Raw genomic sequence first — 10,158 nt, forward strand, 5'->3', positions numbered from 1 at the left:
GACTGATGTTAAAAAGTTGGTTACATATTTCAAACACTCAGGACAGCAGGGCAAGCTTAAAAAGTCACTGAAACAATCCATAGAGACACGATGGAACTCTAACTTTGACATGTTAAATTCTGTCTTGGAACAGTACGAAGACATTGCATCTGTGCTGACTGAGAGCAATAATTATGACAAGATCGGACGCATTAGCATCAGTACTCTTAAGTTACTAGTATCATTCCTAAAACCCTTCAAAGAGGCAACTGACGACTTGGAAACTGATAACACAGCTCCCAGTGCCTCACTTGTTCTTCCGTGGTCTGTGCGATTAATTGAGCACTGTACATCAGCCACAAAAGACCCTCTGCTCTCTGAAATTGCAACCGTCTGTGTAACACGGCTGAAAGAATTACTGTCAGCAGACAGCACTTCATCCCATTCTGTTCACATGCTTTATAAAATAGCAACCTTTCTGACACCAAATCTGCGAGGTCTGAGAATGTTAGATGAAAGAGGGCGACAGAATGTGATACAGGGAGTCAAGGAGATGATCGAAGATTTAAAGTTTGATCATGCACATGATGAGGATGTTGAACCAACACCTGCCAAAAGGCCTACTGTTCTTCATAAATTTTCAGATTGGGAGGAAGAGGAAGAATCATGTGGATCAAAATCACTAGATGTTCAGATTCAGGAGTACAGGACCATGAAACTTGAATTATCAAGTCAACAAAACATTTTGCAGTGGTGGAATTCCAACAGTTCCCAGTTCCCTGCCCTGAGCAACCTTGCAAGATTTGTCCTCTGCATCCCGGCAACGAGTGCACCTTCCGAGAGAGCATTCAGCCTTTGTGGTCGGATTTTGGAGGAGAGACGTTCAGTACTGAAACCCTCATCAGTCAGTGACATTCTTTTCCTGCATGGAAATTTAAAATAATTTGGATTTTTTAAGTAAGTTTCGTTCATTTGATTAATAGTTTATAATTTTGAGATGTCGTTTATTGTTGTATTTATATATGCATATTTTCTTTTGTAGGAGAGACCTTGAATTCGACATTGGGACATTTTTTCGTTAAACTGATAGTTTAAACAACCATTTAATTTCGCAGTGGCCAACTATTTTGTTCTTTTGTTTACAATTTTAAGTGACTTTTTTTTTTTTTCGCGACACTTTCCCTACTGTGTTGACAGAAAAATGTTACGTTTGTATTTTACATAAAAATAACAAGTAGGCCACAATGCTGTATTCGTTTTTATTTATTTTATTTTTGCAACACGTTTTCCATGTTAAAAGATAAATGTTGCATGTTGACAGATAAATGCATCTTGTTTAAGAAAAATAAATACAATCATTGCACAACCTGCAGTTTTATCTGTTATCTCTATTTTTTGGTGGTACCCCATTTAAATGTGAGATTTTGGAAACCAGATCTAAATTTAGCGGGAACGGTCGGGTCGGGTAGAAAATTATTCTAAGCGGGCAGCGGGTGAACAAAGACTGAATATACAGCGGGAGCGGTCGGGTGCGGTACAAAACCTTGCGGGAGCGGGCGGGAGCGGGACTAAAAAACACATTCCCGCGCATACCTCTACTTTGAAGTCTTCTCACAGCAGAAGTTTAGTATCACATTTATTTGAAGACACAGAAGCAGGAAACAGAATCAAGAAAAGTTTGATAAACTTTTTCATTACGTGGAAAATCCTGCAATGGTTTACATAAATGATTCACATCTACACTCAAATCATTTTAATTGGCTGTGCTGAAACCAGACAGGATGCAAAGTGCTGAAATGGCAGGAAGCCCTAATGAGGACACTGGTGGCAAGTGTGTGTCCATGTGGGTGTGTAGGATAGAGAGATAGGGACAGAGAGAGCACTCGCTACGAAGAGCCGATAGCCAGAGCTCGAGCTTTCATCAATAAGATTGAGCCTTACAGAAAACCAAAGACTTGAGTATCTGAACACTTAATATGTCATTTTTTGATTCGGGTTTTCAAAAACAACAAAAACCACACTTGTACAGATTGTTGATTCTTAACTGGGAATATGTTGAATGCATTCATATAACATTATGTACTATGTGTACTCAATGGACATGCCTGTTACTGTTTCACGTGTTACTGTGTCAGGTGTCTTTGAAGAGGTTAATTTTCCACTCCAGTAACAAGCTCATCTGATGACAGACCATCTCCAGGGGTTTTTTCCACTGTCTCTGCCCCTCGTGCCCTCCAGGCTTTTTTCTAGTATTTAGCTTTGGAAAAAAGTGCCCTGATTAAAGTGAGGTTGGGGTGGATTTGATTAAAGGGGACACGGAGTGGACCTGACTCAAGGCTGTATTTTTCTCCCCATCCCCCCTTACTGATTAATTGGGATATTTCTCATCCCACTCCCGAGGCCATAGCAGATTGCAGAGTCAGATTTTTTTTTCAACTTAAAACCACAGCCCACAGAAATGAGCTTTCTGAACCATTTAGTTGCCTAAAGTGTGGCTTAAATGCAATGCAGAGCTGACGAAAGACAATCGATAGTGGAAAGAAGTGGCTGTGTGTGTGTGTTTTGTTTGTTTGTTTGTTTGTTTTTTTGGGGGGGCTGACTCAGTTTGCGTGAAGGTGAATTAAAAGTTCTCCAAAGTGCAACAGTACAATAAGAACAACTGTGTTAAAACAAGCTGTGGAGTGCACTGTCATCGGCTAACATTTAATTTGGAATATTGAGATTATTCAAGACTGTGTTTAAATGCAGATACATGTCAATGTAGGTCAGCAGATTGCCATGAAAAAACAATTTAAGTCTATAGGCATTTCCAAGAACTGCCACCTTATCACGTTGGAGGGTTTGTGCATTCCAGTGATCCCAGGAGCTATGCTGCCGTAGGGTTTCCGATGGTAAATTGATCCTGGGTGATGGGCCATGCAGAACGCTCCTACTTATCGAATGGAACCAGTTGAGCTGGTTCGAACCCAGGGCTTGCTGGGCTGATTACATCTCTCAGCTGGCTTGGAAAGATCTTGGCGTCCTCTTGGATAACCTGAAAGAGGTGGCCAGGGTGAGAAAAGTCTGGGCTTTTCAGCTCAAACTGCTGTCAATGCAACCTAAACCTGGATAAATGTCAGAAAATGGCTGGATAGATGAATGGTGGCATTTTACGGAGAAATGCATTTAATTCATTTAATGCATTTCTTTCTTATGGCTCTACAACTCCTTCTACACTGTCACAATGCACAGCTTTTACAAACAGAAATTGTCAACATGTTAAATGTGAACTTTATAAGTTACACATAAGTTCAGCTGCTTGCTAATCTAAATAGCTAGTAAGCCAATTGCACAGCAATAAACTGATTTGCTAGGCTAGTAACGTTGTGAGGATGGAACTGGGCTCTCTGAAGGTGGTGTTGGATAGATGGATACTGTCTTAAGTTAAGGACAATGCTGCACAATACCTCCCACCCATTCCATGATGTGCTGGCCAGTCACTTGTAATAAATTAGTCTGATTCTAATGCTAAAATTGGGAAAAAGGTAATTTAGGTGATTTTGAATGTAACTTGATTGTTGTTGCCAGGTGGTCCGATCTGAGTATTTCAGAAACTGCTGATCTGCTGAGATTGCTTTGGACAAGCATGTCTAAGGTTCAGAGAGAACAGACTGAAAAAGAGAGCTGCTGTTTTCTGAGTGAAAATGATTTTGCTTATGCCAAAGGTTAAATAACTACTCTTTACAACCAAGACGTACAGAAGATCATCTCTAAATACAAAACAGGTTGAACTTTGAGGCAGATAGGCTAAAGCACAGCACCACACTGGTGATAAGTGTTGCTGGGGTCTGGGGTGGCTAACCAAGCTTGTAGTATGATGCGAGAGGTGGGGAACAGCTTGCCAGTCCATCACAAAGCTAACACAGAGCGCAGGGACACAACTCTTGGTGCTCACCTTCACAACTACGATCAAATATTATCCATCTGTGAACTGTCGGGGGAAACTGGAGGACCTGGAGAAAACTTACACAGATACATTGAGACTGAGAAAACCATAGCCAGTGCATTATCAAATTCCTAAAAACCAGAGTTCTGCTTGTAGCTGGCTTTAAAAACATATTTTTAAGGCAATGTTTTAAATTTCATTGACATTATTAAAGTGTTCTCTAGTTTGTTTCTTCATTTCCAGGTGAATATTTTTACCTCTCTCCATGTTTTTATATTAATTGTGAAAGGTCAAACACAGCAGTCTGCCGCACAGCACAAGTGTCCGAGTGAAACAGTCCATTAGGGCCTTAAATATCAGAGACCTAAGAAAGACTTTCAAGGGCCCTATTTATGCACAAGTATGAATGAAATGACCTTCAACATGTATAAACAAATCAGTGACTCAATGCCTGCCATAAAAGCTCCAACTCAGAAACTCTCGAGCCTTTAGAAGAAAACAGATACAATGAACAAATGTTAAGGTTTTATATATGAAATGGCTTTTTTGGCTGGTCTCATGTGTATTGGCTGTATGCATTTCTGTAATGTTGAATCCAGGCCACAGGAGGAAACCTTTTATTATAACAAAAACCAACAAAAGTAATTCCTGCATATTGTTGTGCAGCAAAAGGTTTGCTGACTGAACTGAGAGTTGTTTTTATATCTATGCCTCATGGCAATTTTGTGGTTTAGTATCTTCCCCAGCCTTCAGTGTAAGGACTGGAGCAGCAAACTTCGAGCCTTCCTAGTGGATGACATGCTCTACCTCCTTAGGCACAACCTCCCCCTCATATCATGCCACATGATTGGGGCCTTAAGAACACATTTGCAATCATTTTGAAGTATATCTTTAAATTTATGTTCAAATTTGTGTGAAAGAAGAATTTATAAATCTTTAAGTAAGATCTAGACTTTGTGTAAGAGAATATTCTGTTGTCTTTTTTGGAACTGGGACACACATCACTCACATGCGTTCTGCCTCACCTGCTTCCACACACAGGCAGCACATTCCCAATCTGGTTGTTAGCTTTCATGTCAACCCACTATTAATTGCCCCAACTTCAGTCTCCTCTATGACTGCTGTGAGGTTGTCTTCAAGAGTTTGTTTTTTTCTTTGAGAGCCTTTTTTAGACCCTCATTTGCACTGGCACCATTCAAGTTGATTTAAGATTTACAAATGGGATTCTTACTAAGCATACTGAAAGTGTTCAGTTTTTATTCTCCTAAGCTGTTTTTTGTGAGTCAAATACAAGCATGCACACTTTTAGCACATTCATGAACAGCACAGTTGATGGGAAGCTGATCTCAGTGAAGTGAGTTCTACCAGCTTGATTGCTGGTTTGGAAGCCGAATAATACATCACATACTGGGTGAGTCATAAGCGTTAGACAGCGTTTTGTGTTAGAGCCCGCGGGGTATGACAAGGCGCCATGTAAATAAGCAATAAAAGCTAAAAGTTCAACATTAGAAACCAGAATAAATGGCAGATTTTCACAGACGGACGCAGAACCCAAGACGACCAATTAGAAGAAAAATGCAAGAGAGGAGGGAAGAGGAAGTAAGAGAGTTGGGGATGGAGAAAGAGAGGCTAAATGTTGAATCTCTAATTGGCCTGAAGTTGGAAGATGTGTGTGCATATGTGTGTGCCTTCTTGTATGTGCAACAGTAAAGCAAGTAATTATGTGTGAGAGAGCCCCTCATTATAAAAGGCTCTTGCAGCTGTTATTTATTGAAAAGCAGCAGCCTTCCAGAAACTACCATGCAACAGTAATGCTACAAATCACTCTCTTGCTGTTTATCTCTGGGTACAGTGAGGGGGAATCTTTCACATCTTTCCTGGAATCCTGTTTAACTTTATTATCTCTGAAGATTACATGAGCAGTACCACCTGCAATTTTAACACCATGAAACACAAACTCCTAATGAGATTTTGGGGAATGAATGCATGAATTAATAAATTAATGAATGGATGAATTAATCCTTCTCACTGCACAATGTATAACAAAACTAATACACTGTCATATAATGGCATGAATTAATTAAATAATTAGAAAAGAACATTGCAAATAAGTTACCTTTATGTTACATAAGTTGCATTTGACAGCATAATTTAAGAGCATTTAAATGACTTTAATATATCTTCACAGGTGTATTAGGAAAATGCACCAACCACAGCATTGCTAGCATCGTATAATGTGCTTGTAGCAAGCTATACTGAACTTGCAGCTTATCTTCTTTCTGTTGCTATCCGGAAAACCCCAATATTATACAGTGGTATACAGTAATGAGACAGTTGTTTTAAACCAGTCAGGGAAAAAAAACCCTGATATCAATAAAATACAGGAATAGCCTGCAATGTAGTTTGGTAGCATTTTATATTAAAATGTTATACTATTAAGCATTAGTAAGGTACTAGATAGTGCTTAATTAATCATATATACCATTACTCCTCCTTAGCATGCCATGTATAAATACATATAAATAAATATGTTCATCCATTGGTCACTGTTACAAAATTTCACAGCTATCACTGCTAGTAATAATCATAATGATCAATTATAATCATAATCATGGTCATAAGAATATGTTATGTATTGATTAATTTATATTGTATATATGATGAATTAAGCACTTGCCATTACCTTAGAAATGCTTACAAGTGTGACTTTATTATGAAGTTATTAGAAGTTATTATGCTAGCTGTAGTTTTTATTACATTAAGCTAGTTCATTAATTTATCCAAAGAAACAAAGGTGAATTTGACTTTATCTCCAGAGGAAAAAAGCCTAGATGTCTTTAAAACTGTGTTTTTCTAGATGAAGAATCTGCTATAGTTATGGCACACTGCATGAATACACATGATGACAATTTGTTCAATATAAAAATGTAGGTTGATATTTATAGTCTGCTGTTTCCATCCACTGGATGCAAAGTTCTCTTGTTTTGTTAAAGTGTGTCAGTAATGTCACTGGGACTTGTCATGTTTTTTCCTGCAGCAATGTCACCAGCAAACTATATATTTATTAATCCTGGCAGATAGTGGAGGTTCTTGTCTCTAAATTGCTACAGCAGGTCTAACTGTAAATAGACACAGTATTTTGCCCCAAATCCCGAGAACCGAAATCCAGGGCTCTGCTTTTCCTTAAATAAGTCAGTGCTAGGAGGGTGAAGATGACGCAGATATGTTTTTGTAAAAAAAAAACTTGGATGAAATATCCTGTAATTGGACAAACAGTTGGCCCAAAGATCGGACTTATACAACACTTAGTGTTATGATCCAGTGATGTGTTTGTTTTGTGTTACTCCTCCCACCAGAGGATAGCTGTGGGTATCTTTCCCCTTTTCTCTCCTAGGAGGTGGACACCTGGGCGTGGCTGCTAGGTATCTGGGTGGAATCTCTGCCTATCCTCGGATTGGATAATTGATGGATCACCTCCAGTACTTAACTACCGGATGACAGCCACCTGGCCCCTCTCCCCGAACCTCCACCACTTAACCAAGAACCTGTGTGTTGATTTATTGCAGTGTAGAGTTTTCGTGTGTATGTCTGGCGTTATTATGTCCATTTTGTAAATAGTTGTAAATAGATTTGTCAAGTAGCGATCGTACGCTTTGTTCACTTTGTATATATCCTTCACTGCAGCAGCGTAGTAGGCGTGAGAAGCCATTTTTGTTGAATAAATTTTCTCCTGTTTTTTCATTAGAAAGCTAGGTAAGTGAATTGTCTTTTGTTTGTTTTTTTTTTCATTTTTGTGTAGGGAAGCGTAGGGACCACTAGGGAGTTTTGTTTGTTATTTTTGGCATTGCTCACTGCCAAAGTAAATAAATGGCTGCTTAGCACTTTAAAAGGTATCGTTGTTGGTGTTCTTGCTTGGGTGGGGTGTGAATGGGCAAACTTCTTGTTGCGTTTAATTACTTGCCTAGACTAAAAACGTAACATTAGCAAGTGTAAGAATTTTATTGACAAAAAGTGGAAAAACCTGAGAAAAATCTAGAGGATTGGAGGTTGTGCAGCACAACAGTGTCACCCACGGTAGCTCTGCCAGGAAGGAGATAAGACAGAAGTCCTCAAGATAAACAGTGTCAGTTTTACCTGTTTTGTAGGAGAGTGTAATCAAGTAAGGGGTCTGTGGGTGGCTGGTGGCAAACCAAAAGATGGCAGAGATTGAATAGGCTGGCTGGTTAAACAGAATGGGTGATGAAGAGGACAAGCTTAGGTTTCCACAAACAGCAGGTGAGTGTGTTTCCAAGGTGACAAGGTTTCTGAGAGAGCTCGGAGCAGGTAACTAGGAGAGGCGAGGAGAGACCGGATTGCTACAGACAGGCGATTGCAAACAACAGGTAACAAAGGTGGGCTAATGTTCACAATAATTGTGATGACAGTCTGGCAAAGGACTACTGCAACCTCCAGCCTTGATATACCCAACACTTCATTATCACACGTGGAGCAAGGATGGAACTACGGGGTAATTACTCCCGAGGGTGAACCCAGTGAAAGGAGTCAGCCCGGCAACTCCACCTGGGACAAACAGCAGAAGGGTCAGAGAAACTCAAAGCCCAATCAGCTGAATCCCAACAACTATGGTATTATATGATGCCCCAAGACAGGAAGTTGTTAAAATATCAGCAAAAGATGTACTTTCTGACTGCTGCAAAAGCTACAAACAGGTCCACTGATAAAGTTGTGGCAGTTCTTTCAGACTGCTTTTGGCATGAAATCCTGCTTTAATTGGCTGCAGCGGACACTCTTTCACAAATAGGAGATATAAAACTCACAGTGGAATTTCAGATGATAAAGAGATCTTTTACATTCCTTGCCACACTTGTCAGTATGAACAACCTCTTTTTTTTAAATGAAAGACAACTACAAAACCCAGATGTCAGCGGTTTAAAGAGACATAAGCTAACTGATACCTTATCTAGAACACTTGATTCTAGTTGTATGCATTCAAAGTTAAATGTCTCAGCAACTAACGCTCTGCGTTTGTTTGGAGCAGAGCTTCCCAAAGTGTGGGGCCCACCCCTTGGGGGGGGGGGCATGGAGCCATTGCGGGGGGGCAGTATGAAAAGGAAAAAAACCCACCCACACAAACGCAAAGCAGGAGATGAGGCATAGCTGTATATGTTTCCAAACCAACCTCATTCTAAGCCAAAGACCAGAAAATATGGTGAAGCACATCTTAGTTCACAAACACTTGTTGTAATGACTCCATTACATGACATTTTGGAGATGTTAGCTCTTTATACAGTAAAGTTACAGCGGGATACAAATAATATCAGGCTGATCCTGCCACGATTTGTTCCCCCGGTTCAAATCCCGGACAAACAGGATCCCACAGTTGTTTATGTTTTTGAATCCATTTTGCACAGAGAGGCATTTTTTGAAAAATGTATTGATAGCAATGTTGAATATTATTACACAGGAAAAAACAACTACACGTAAAATAATCACACCATGACGCCTCTGCCTTTCTAAATGGAGGGACAGTAACTGTCTGTCTCTATCTGCCATTCTGCAATTCTTTTCATGTAAACAATAACATTTGCACAGTGTGACGTGAAAAAAGGCACATACTTTTGACGTTGCGTGACGAACTCTGTATTCCTCATCCACACGTAAACGCAAAAAAGGAGTTTTAAAAATCTCTGTTTTCCGCGATTTTAAACGCAGTTTACGTGTGGACGAAACAGCTGCGTTTTCAAAAATACCCATGTAGGTGTGGACGTAGCATAAAACAGTTAGTAGTTTATTTTATTACTACCTGTAATTTATTCCAGATTACTTGTGTTTGCTAAATTGTTTACTTAATGTTTAAGGTGTGAAATAAACTGCAATGGAGTTTGAAAACAAAATATGGGTGTGTGTGGTTGGAGGATGTGTTTGTGCGTGTGCACGTGCGCGGGGGCGCGAACATGTTTCTTGTAAAACAAAGGGGGCCTAGCAAAAAACGTTTGGGAACCACTGGTTTAGAGGAACATATGTTATGTGTGTATATATTTTGCAACAGTATGATGTCCGGGGACATGCCTAAAGGAAAGATTTTCTTGTTTCGTCACTTGTGATTTAAGCTTGCACTCCTCTCTTAAATTACGCACCTCCAATATAATGGAGACATACACAATATGCATTAGTCATGCACTCTGAGGTTCACATACTGCCTCTAGCTTTTGCTTCTGGAAGACAGGTAGGTAAGGTAAGTTCTAAACAAGACC

The sequence above is a fragment of the Copadichromis virginalis genome, linkage group LG4 (assembly GCF_057382275.1).
Source record: "Copadichromis virginalis isolate Kocher_CV1m ecotype Utaka linkage group LG4, C_Virginalis_male_GT1.1, whole genome shotgun sequence".
NCBI lineage: Eukaryota > Metazoa > Chordata > Actinopteri > Cichliformes > Cichlidae > Copadichromis > Copadichromis virginalis.